At 33.1% G+C, this 10,589-nt stretch overlaps 2 pseudogenes; one reads left to right on the top strand and one right to left on the bottom strand.

The window, feature by feature from the left end:
- Positions 1–5,612: 5,612 nt before the first annotated feature.
- LOC136414556 (U6 spliceosomal RNA) lies at positions 5,613–5,708 on the top strand (annotated as a pseudogene).
- LOC136414555 (U6 spliceosomal RNA) lies at positions 5,700–5,800 on the bottom strand (annotated as a pseudogene).
- Between the last annotated feature and the right edge of the window lie 4,789 nt (positions 5,801–10,589).

The following is a 10,589-nucleotide window of genomic DNA, read 5'->3' as shown; positions in this document are numbered from 1 at the left end:
CTTAGGTCCCAGGATTCCAGGTAGTCTCTTCAAAGAACTTGCTCACCGTGTTCGATGAATGGAGATGGCGCCGCTTGATATTTTCTTTGGTGGTAAATCGTTGAAGGATTTATGCTGCCTTTAGATGCCCTTGATTGATGATGTGGTATTTTGAATTAGAAAGAAGAGTTGAAAATTGAATGATATAAGTGAGATAAATACACGAAACTGATCCCAAATTGGCATTCTGATTGTGGCAATTGGACAGGAGGCAATAAAGATACAACAGAAGGCACAGGTCAATCGTGAAGAGTTAGAAAATTGATGAGAAACAAATGGGGACTTTCATTTTTTCATTTCATGGAACATTTTGTCTCACAAAAGCACGTCCAGTTGGATTTGAAGATTAAATGGCAATTTTCATCGAAATCGTTGCAAATGGCACAAACTTCCTTATTGAGCAGAGCTAAAAAATGTGGCATGTTCGTAAATTACAGAAGAAAATATATGTGAACCCAACAATTGTCTTATTAAATGTTTCAATTGAGCCCTGTTATTAGCGGAACATCTACAGCTTGATAGCCAATTAGTTTCAGGCATAATGTGATCAAAAATATTAATGGGGGCCCGAGTCAAAAGCAACTAATACCTTGTAGAGCTCCGACTGAGATACGCCATATGATGTACATATATCCTTGAGAGTATTATCCACCCTAAATTTGAACGATATAACTCATAAACGCTGGAAGATGTAAAAAACAGATTGTGAACCATTTTCAAAGTTTAACACCCTGTCTTTAGGTCACGAACCATTTTCGGACCTATGTTTATGTTACTTTTTTACTGGAAATGAGCTGTATAGTTAAGTATCTTCTTCTCATCATAGGACATCCTACACTAATGATGTGGTATAATGGGATATAAATGAACTTAAATTGTTCTACAGTACGTTCCTGGATAGAGTTGCCAAGAGGAAAAACTTTTTTATTTTTAATTTTACGAGAAAAATACATTCTTCATAAAAATTTTTGGTTGTTCCAAAACGGTTCAATCAGTTCTCATCGTTTCAATTTTCCTTTTCATCACAGAAAAATGTTGAAAAATTTGTTTTAGTTGAATATTTTTCCAAGTCCCAAAAATTAATTTCTCGTTTTACGGCAATCGTAAACAAGACTTGAATTGAACGATAACGTTGTCGAAAGAGCAACGAATTTACCTGATACAGTGCTATGGCAAAGGTGATAACGTAATCCCTCGAGTTATCGAGGAATTTAATCAAAAGTTCCGTATATTTACATTTCAAAATGTGGTACACAAAAATTAATCAAGGAAGATGAGGTTGCCACTGTTATTGTAATGGATTCGGTTCAAAATAATCCAAAATTTTCTTTACGGAAAATATCACTTCAATTAAGAATAAGTAAAATATATATTCAAAAAACATTGAAACAATTGATAATTCGTCCGTTTAAACCAATTGTTAATTTTGTTTTAGAACCAGGAGATCGAGCAAAGCGTTTGGATTTCTGTTTGTGGATGGGCACTCAAACTATAAATAATCAACACTTTTATGGAGACATAGTATTCTCTGATGGTCACATTCTCCACCAATGGTACTATTTCATCTTAGCATGAAAAGCACTGGTGCCACTACAATTCCTATTTCCGAATCGTTCGTAATGGTAATATCCGGTTGAAGTCAACGTATGGTGTGCAATTTCTTACCATGGTATAATTGGACAATATTTTTTTAATGTAAAATTCTTATTTGTAATTTACTTTTTTTGGCGAATTATTGCAATAAAAACTTAATAAACAAAAGTTTTGATTACGTTTGCCATGGAAACGAGTATTAATTTTTGTGACTTAGAAAAATTTTCAACTAAACGAACCTATTTTTCGTCATTTCTTTGTAGCGAAAAGAAAAATTGAAACGATGAGAACCGATTCAACTGTTTTAAAACAAGTAAAAATTTTCATGAAGAATACATTTTTCTCGCAAAATGAAAAATAAGAAATTTTCTTTTCTTGGTAACCTAATATGGGAATATACTGTATATTTGAAAATATTGAAATTTCCCAGACTCTACTGAAAGATGCTTGTAACATGAAATATTCTAAACTGAATTTTAAGTTCCAGAATTATTTGAATCAAGTAAATCTCATCTGTACCTACAGGTCAACTACATACATAAGTCAATTCAGGAAGAAGCAAATGCTTTACCCAAGAAACCAGATATCTCCAGGCTCCATGAAAAACTAGTCAATACATGATCATATTAAACCCTCAGCTACTCTACAATCTCATCTGATATTTGAGTAAAACTTTCAGTAAATCAGGCTGACAAGCCAAGACCCTAAGTAGCTCAAAGCCGGGGGCTACAAGGTAAAGAATAAGAGGGCTCCCTCAGATTCCAAGGTCTCAGGGAGTTTCCTCGGAGAGCTTGAAATTGTTTTCGATGAATGGAGATAGCGTCAATTGATTTCTTCTATGGCGGTAAATATTTGAAATATTTAAGTTGGCCTTAGGTGCCCTTTATTGATGATGTAGTATTTTGGGGGATACAATAGGGAAATTGGAGAAAGTACAGATCAATCGTGAAAAGATGTTACAAAGCTGAAGAGAAACATAGAGGGATTTCATTTTAACACTAATCACCCTAGTTATTGTTTGACTCTGTAGAATTAATTTCACGAAAACACGTACAAAATTCCAGGTTAAATGGCAACCCGCTTTGAGATCGCTGCAAACCACACATGAACTTCCATATCGAACAGGGTCAAAAAAAAAAAAAATGCATTCGCAAATTACGGTGGAGAATGTGTGTCAGTAACCCAAATTAATTTTTTTAACAATTATTTTATTAAACCCAGCAACTGTCTTATTAATGTTTCAATTGAGCCCCGTCATTGGCGAAAGAGCACTGCAGCTGTTTCAAAATTTCTCGCGAACTTTTCTTTGGAAGTGCACTTGCATTCCAGTCATATTTCGTATTTGAATTATTGAATATTTTTAGTTAAGAAAAGAACTGACGAAGACCGCACCTGTGTAAAATATATTTTCTTTAGTGATAAACCGAGCTGGGCAAGTGCTTGCTTAAACATATTTACTCACACGGTGATTACTCAGCTTTATACAACGTAATTGTTTTTTGCATTTGCGGTAATCTTTGATAAAGAAATATTTGTAACTTTCAGATAGTTCCTTTGAATCTACAGCGCAGAAATATTTGAAATTCGTAATTGTGTAATGCACCCTTATATTATGCCCATGCGCATTATCACTTTTTTATGTAATATACCCAGCATGGTAAGATTTTAGTACCAATTATCCCAAATAAGTTTTACCCTGTACAATAAAACGTTCATCATTTTTTGTGAGAACTACAGTTTAAGCGCATTCAAGTTTTGTTCCAAAAGCTTAACTGTAACACCCCAATAAAAGACCTATTTTGCGGTTCAGCTAAGTATTACGCTTTAAAGATGATAGTAAATTAACCGATGATTGCCCCTTAACGGTAGTACACCTCTGTGCGTTAGACCTTCGTTTTAGTATACATATAAGAACTTTGTGAAACTTGCGAAAGATCTCTTGGCCGAATTGTCGCGTTGACGTTCACTTCGTTAACGGAGTTTCTTCATTTCGTTACTTCATTAAGGTGTATCATTACTTAACCGAGAAACAAATTACTTCGCAACTTGTTCCTGAGTTTGCTAAACCAACATCCATTACAATTGTACGCGTTTGCATATGGTGTCCATAGCGTGTCAATGTGAAAACGAACCACCCTCAAATTGCGGTCCTTATACAAAATATGTAAATATGCAAAAATGCGTCGATTTTATTTTCAAGGGGGACATTCTTTAAATCAGTTTTCTATTAAATTGCATGCACACTCTGGCGGGGGTGAAAACAACCCATAAAACTTTAAATGGGAAAGGGAATTGAGTTATGTCTCATTGAAAGATCTTTCTATTACCTTTCCAAATGTACCTATTCCTATATTTTTTCATTGAAAGTTTGGAAAAATCATGTCCAACCTGTAAACAAGCTTAAGTATCAACTGTATTGTAGAAAAATTGTTTATTAATGTTTGAAGTGTTTAAATTGCTATTCACTATTTTCTAAGCAGTAATAAAATTTGTTTCAAACTCTACTCTAGCATTCACAAAAACTTCTACTTGAATTTCCTTACCCATAACTTCCAAAACTTGAAGCTGGGGTTTAGAAACAAGAGATAATTATTTTGGTTTTTATTTATTTATTTGCATTTATAAATACATTTATTTAAATTTTTTACTTGTAGAAATAACAGTAAGACTAAGACTATTCGAGTAAGAAATGACGATGGAATTCTTGAGTTTTTTGTTAAATAATTATTTACAATTGCAAATTTTATTTCGCGAGTTAAACGCTGGTAATAGCATTTTACAATAAGATTTTCATTTTCAACAAAGTGGAGCTCCACTACACTATTTTCTTCCTCTTAGACAGTGGTTACACGATAGGTTTCCGGACAAATAAATTGTTCAAAGAAGACCAATTGAGTGGCCACCACGATCGCCCGATTTAACATCTCTGGATTTTTTCTCTCTGAAATTTGTAGTTTATAAAACCCAGCCTCAAGATTTGAATGAATTAAAGAGAAGAATTACAGTTGTGTGTAGAAAAATTCAAATAGAAATTTTTGTGAATGTTAGAGTGGAGTTTGGACAACACACTTTATTACTGTTTAGAAAATAATGAACAACATTTTGAACACTTAAAACATCAAAAAACAATTTTTCTACAATGTAGTTGATACCTAAGCTGGTTTACGGTTTGGGTACGATTTTTCGAAAACCTCTCAATAAAAAAAAAACGTAAATTTCTAAAGGTCATTGAAAGACTGTATAGTGTCATAGTCATTGAAAGACCGAAGTATAACTCAATCTCCCTTCTCATTTAAAATTTTAGTGGTTGTTTCAGCCCCCGCTAGAGGGTGGATGAAATCTAATAGAAAACCGACTTAAAAATTGTCTCCCTTAAAAATAAAATCGACGTGTTTTTGCATATTTACATATTTTCTATAAGGACTGAAAGATCGAGGGTGATTTGCTTTCAAATTGACACGTTGTTTAAGGAAAAATTAAGAAAAGTGCTACTGTTTGTGCCTGCATCATCAGGTTTTATTAGAAAGGTCTTTATTATTTTAACGGTTTTTCCAGATAATCGAAAATTACCCATACTCATAGGTTCAAACGAGCCCCAAATTGCACATCACCTCATATATATACATTATTAACTGTTGGAAATGCAGGTTCTTTAGATGTTTAACTTCAATGAAAAATCTATAGGCGATAAGCTTGATTATCAAAAAGGATTAAAGAGAACAACAAAAGAATTTACGGGTCTACAGTACATAATGGACACTTTTAGTTTTAGAGATTTTTAAAAAATTCAAAAACAGGACTTTTTCTTATTAAATTCAAAAACTATCTAGATGAGTAAAAATTGAATTTTCTCAAAAAATGTTCCCAAAAATTTTTCACGAAATAAAGTGTCTTGCGGGACCATGAAGTGAAAAGGGATGCTGGGAGAGGTAAAAAAAACGTAATTTAGATGTATATTTACTCTGGTTAGATTAGGTTAGGTTAAGTTATATTCGCTTCGACTTAAATGGAAAGAATACAGAGAAGATTAGCATGGGTCCTGCGCAAGGATTACCACAGACAGTATTACCACTTAACCTAACGTTAATGATTTTGCGTGTCATCTTTGCACAGGGGCCATGCCAATCTTCTCTGTATCGTTTCAATTTTCCAAAACCATGTTTTGGTTACCCTACCTACCTTACCTTACCCCACCCAGCACCCCTTCTTACTCCACGGTCCTGTAAGACATTTTACTTCATGGAATTTTTTTTCAGAGAATTCAATTTTTCCTCATCTAGTTAGTTTCTAAATTTAATAAGAAAGAACCCTGTTTTTGAATTTTAAAAAAATCTCTTAAACTAAAAGTGTCTGTTATGTATTGTAGATCTGTAAATTCTTTTGTCGTTCTCTTTAATCCTTTTTGGCAACCAAGCTTATCGCTTATAAAATTTTCATTCCAAATGTCGGTATTTTTACATAACATAAAGCTGAATGCTAAGTACAACCCTGTAGCTACCATTAAGCAATAGGTAGTCCGAGTTGTTAAGGCATATCAATAATAAATGTCAAATATTACCATTGAATGTACTTCAGAAGAAGCCACCGCGGCACTTTGACCGAAAAAGTCAAAATTAATATACCAGAAACAATAATTATACTTCAAAAAATGGCGTGAAGAGAAAGTAGATGAAAATTACATACAGAATGCGCGTTCCTGGCAATTTAGTTAAAGAATTGAAACAAATGCGTGCATCAATCCTTTGGGCCAAATACCCTATACTGAGGGCATCATTTATTACTAAGGATAATTTACACATACTAAAATACAGGAAACTTTTGGTACTTGTGAAAAAGAAAAATGAGGGTTACAAGCCGACAAAGTGTAAATTGTGAATACAGATTAACACGCGAAGAATTATGTGGAACGATCATTTGTATATTGATGATGATAAGATGCTGTATACGGTATATTAAATTAAGAAACTAGGTCGATCAACTCCACAATCGAATTTTTTATGTGTGTGTGTATACAGGGTGAATCTTAACATGTACTCATAAACTAGGAAAATTATAGTTGAGGGCAAATAATGATTAATAATGAAAAAAAGTAGTAAAACATTTTCAGTTTTGGAGATACCGATTTATTTAAAATAAAAATAAAAGAACCTGAATTTCAAAAAAATTCAAAATGCGTTTAATTTATCATAGTAACTGTTCGGGTTCATATAACTTTTTCGTGTCTTAACTATGTATTGAAAACTGTGGAAATAACTTCAAACAGTTACTATGATGAATTAAATGTATTGTCAGTTTTTTGAAATTCAATTTTTTTAATTTTAATTTGAAATAAATCGGTATCTCCAAATTTAAAATTGTTTTTTCACTATTAATCGATATTTGCCCTCAGCTATAATCTCCTAAGTTTATACGTATTGGTTAAGAATCACCCTGTATAAGAAAAAACTTTTTTGTTGAGTTATCACAAAAATTGTTTCTTCTCTCAAATTGCCAGGTGTCAATCTATGCACTACAGGGTGTTGTTTCAGTTTGTTCTGCTTCTTCTGTGACACTTGAATCAATGCTTAAAATTGTACCAAATCAAATAGTAAGAAAAATCTCTTAAATAACATCAAATTAAATATTAATTGTCTTACTTGTAATTCGTCCAAATGACTTTGAAATAGTTTTAGATATAATTCAGAGATATGAAAAAATGCTTTTGTTAAATTGACCTTTTATTTGACTATACGACTCAGTAATTACATAGAGGGATCAAACATTTTTTTAGCCCCTTGTCCGTGTTCTGGTGGCGAATCATCTTTTTTCTCAAATGACTTTAAACAAACACAAGACAGACAGACATTAGAATAATGAAATTCCACACATTTTTAAGAATCATCGTATAGGGCTTTGACCGAAAGCAAAGACTGCACACAAAGGTTTAAGAAACTAAATCATTGGGTCAGTCTTTTTCCAAGAAGATTTAAGAAACATTTGTATTTGTATCTTTTATAATAGCATAGACCTAGTCATCGTTCGAAGTTTATAAAAGATATTTTGAAATGGAAGTTTAATTAAAAAAATTGATATTTAATTCAACAACAAAAACCTCATTTATCAAGAAGATGAAAAATATCTGAACTATCGATTTCTCCACCAATGGATGGGTAGGTGAGATGCCAATCTTTTGATTCAACACCTCTTAACCTTACGTATCATTTAAATGAGTTTTTAAGACACTCCACCACCTGAAAGTGTTGAAGACTGATTTGAAGGATACGTTATATGGCGTCTCAGTTGTAGGTGAAAGTTTACAGATTGATTGCTAGTTGGTTTGGAGATTAATATGATCGAAAATATAAATGGGGGTCTGACCCTTTTTCTGTGGTCAGTTCCACGAAAAGATACTTTTTTGTGCATGTAACTACTCGTGGGAGCCTGGCGTCCAGTTCTCGGGCAATCTTTTGTGTAGTCTTCGCAATCTCTTATCGAGTTATGTTTTTCTGATTTTTTAACCAAATGCTTTAAGCATGAGATTTCTCTATAATCTTTACATTCTGTTCCATGATACCCACATCCTTTTCCTGTCTATGAGTAATTTGTTGATTTTTCTTTTACTCTGTGATTAGCCCCAATGTCTTCATATCTTTTATCTTTTAACAATTTTGTCTCAACTAAATCAAAAACATTACTGTGCAGCTTCAAGGCAACAAAAAAACGAAGCAAACCGCAACCAGAAGTGTCTGTCTCCATTCTAACATAAACACAATGAATCGTTAAGGATGGAGCTATGTGAACAGTGCGTACATTTTGACTATTTGTTTTTATTATGCAGTTGCCATGTTTTTATTACCGCATTACCAAGAATGGATGAATGAAACAAATTGGTATGAATGAGTAATTTTACGATTCGCCAGCGGGAACCATGCACGGCTTTGTGTGACCACTTTAGCCGCGACCATCGGTGGACATCGTCGATAATGATTGGGTTATCGCAGGTTGGTTCGCAAATCTTAATTTCAGGTAAAAAACCCTCATTTGACTTATTATCACAAAAATTACAAGTTTTCCTTATCATCAAAGACATTACAAGCTTTTCTTCATCGTCCTGAAACCATGGAAACCATAATTAACTACGACCTAACAAAAAGGTCAGGACGAAAGGAAAGGTGCTGTGCTGATCCGGTTTTAGATAAATGAACGGATTACGATAGTTTCAGGCCTGATATAACGTCATATTCTGTTAAGACAAATACAAATGAAAGGGAATAAGTCTTAAATTAGTCAATGGAAATGCGATATGCTTAAGAAATAAATGAGCTCATGTATTGCTGCAATGCTAATGTTAGGGCTAGAGAGGGCTAGAGAGCCCTAGCATTAGCATTGCAACTGTACAGAGGTATAGATGCAAAAATTTTAGTACACCAGATAACATGATGAAACATAAAAAATGATTTTTAATATTTTCATAAAAATGTATATTTTTTAATTTACATTTTAACAAAAAATATATTAAAATAGGAAAAGACAGGAAATAAAAAATTAGTTCATGCTGGTCCGGGGCAGTTCAGTTTAATTACACTTCAACATTCCGAGAATTCTTCCTAAGTATATAATTCATGCATTCACGTTCGACAAAGTCCAACGTCTGAAGCTAGAAACTTGCAAACGCGAGATCCACTTTTGTAAAATAATTTTGGTACGAATACCAAAAGACCCCAATTTCCTTAAATTTAATTTGATTAGACGAAATCAAGTTTTCCAATAAAATCTTTTTCAATGGACAAAAACCTGTTCTGGACTAGTCACGACTCACATTTGGTTAAATAAATTAAATTTTTAAAAATTACTTTTAATGTTTTGTGTCCTGAAATATAACAAGGTTCATCATTTATGATGAACCGTGAGCGATTTTTTAGGAAATTTGACTGTAAAAGAACATTACATCTGTAGCTTCCAATCGGACGAAGCACCAATTTATTGGAATCAGAACGTACCAAAGGAACTTTTAAAATGTTTGACGACCATTTTTTAAGCATTTGGATTGGCTTGCTAGATATCGCGATCTTACCCCAATGAATTTTTTTACTTATGGGAAAGATAAAAGAACGATTTTACATGTCCAAAATAATATAATGTTACAAAATAATACATAAAATAGCTTAATTTACGAAGTATAACGGTTTAGGTGCCGAAACTTAAAAATTAATCATATAAATATTAATTTTGAATCACTTTATGCAAGGCAGATCCACTTTTTCTTCATGGGACAAATTGGCAGACCTTCCCGAAACAATCTTCAAAACTTCTGTTCATTGAAAATTATAATCGTGTTGTAAACAGAAGTTTTATTAGGGCGCATTTTTAACAAAAAAATTAACCAGCTAGATTAGGAATTATTAAGCAGAAATGCTCCGAAAGAAAAAGCGATCCTAAAAATAGGATAAAATAGAGGGTGCCTCGTTTAATATTGGAGTTCCAACTTCTTTTTTATATAACAAGCAACGTAACATGCTGAAAATATTTTAGGCCAATAGAGCCAATTACGTTTTTTTACAAATTCAGAAAGCTCATGAATTTCGTTTTCCGAAAACGTCTAACTTATCATCGATCGTGAATCACCCTGCATATGGTGTCTGGACTGCTGATTTCTGTAAATCCTAACAAAACAGCAATAGTCTTCTTTATAAAAATCGGAAAAATTAGATCATTTATAGGTGTCATCTCTTTAGAGACAGATCATTTCACTTGGGTTAAAGGCGAAATATCTAGGTGCAATCCCAGCCAAGACACTAAACTGGAATGCACATTTGGAACAGACGATCAACAAAGCGAAGCTGTCCCTTTGGACAAACTAATGTTTTTGTAAAAAAACTGGGCTTCAAACCCAAATTTCTGGACTGTCTCTATGAGATGTTCATCAAATTGATCATCACATATGGAGTTATTTCAGTGTCACCACGTTTGAGTCCCAT

The sequence above is a fragment of the Euwallacea similis genome, chromosome 17, assembly GCF_039881205.1.
Source record: "Euwallacea similis isolate ESF13 chromosome 17, ESF131.1, whole genome shotgun sequence".
Lineage (NCBI taxonomy): Eukaryota > Metazoa > Arthropoda > Insecta > Coleoptera > Curculionidae > Euwallacea > Euwallacea similis.
The sequence above is the reverse complement of the archived record's forward strand: the minus strand, read 5'-3'. Positions and strand labels throughout refer to the sequence as shown.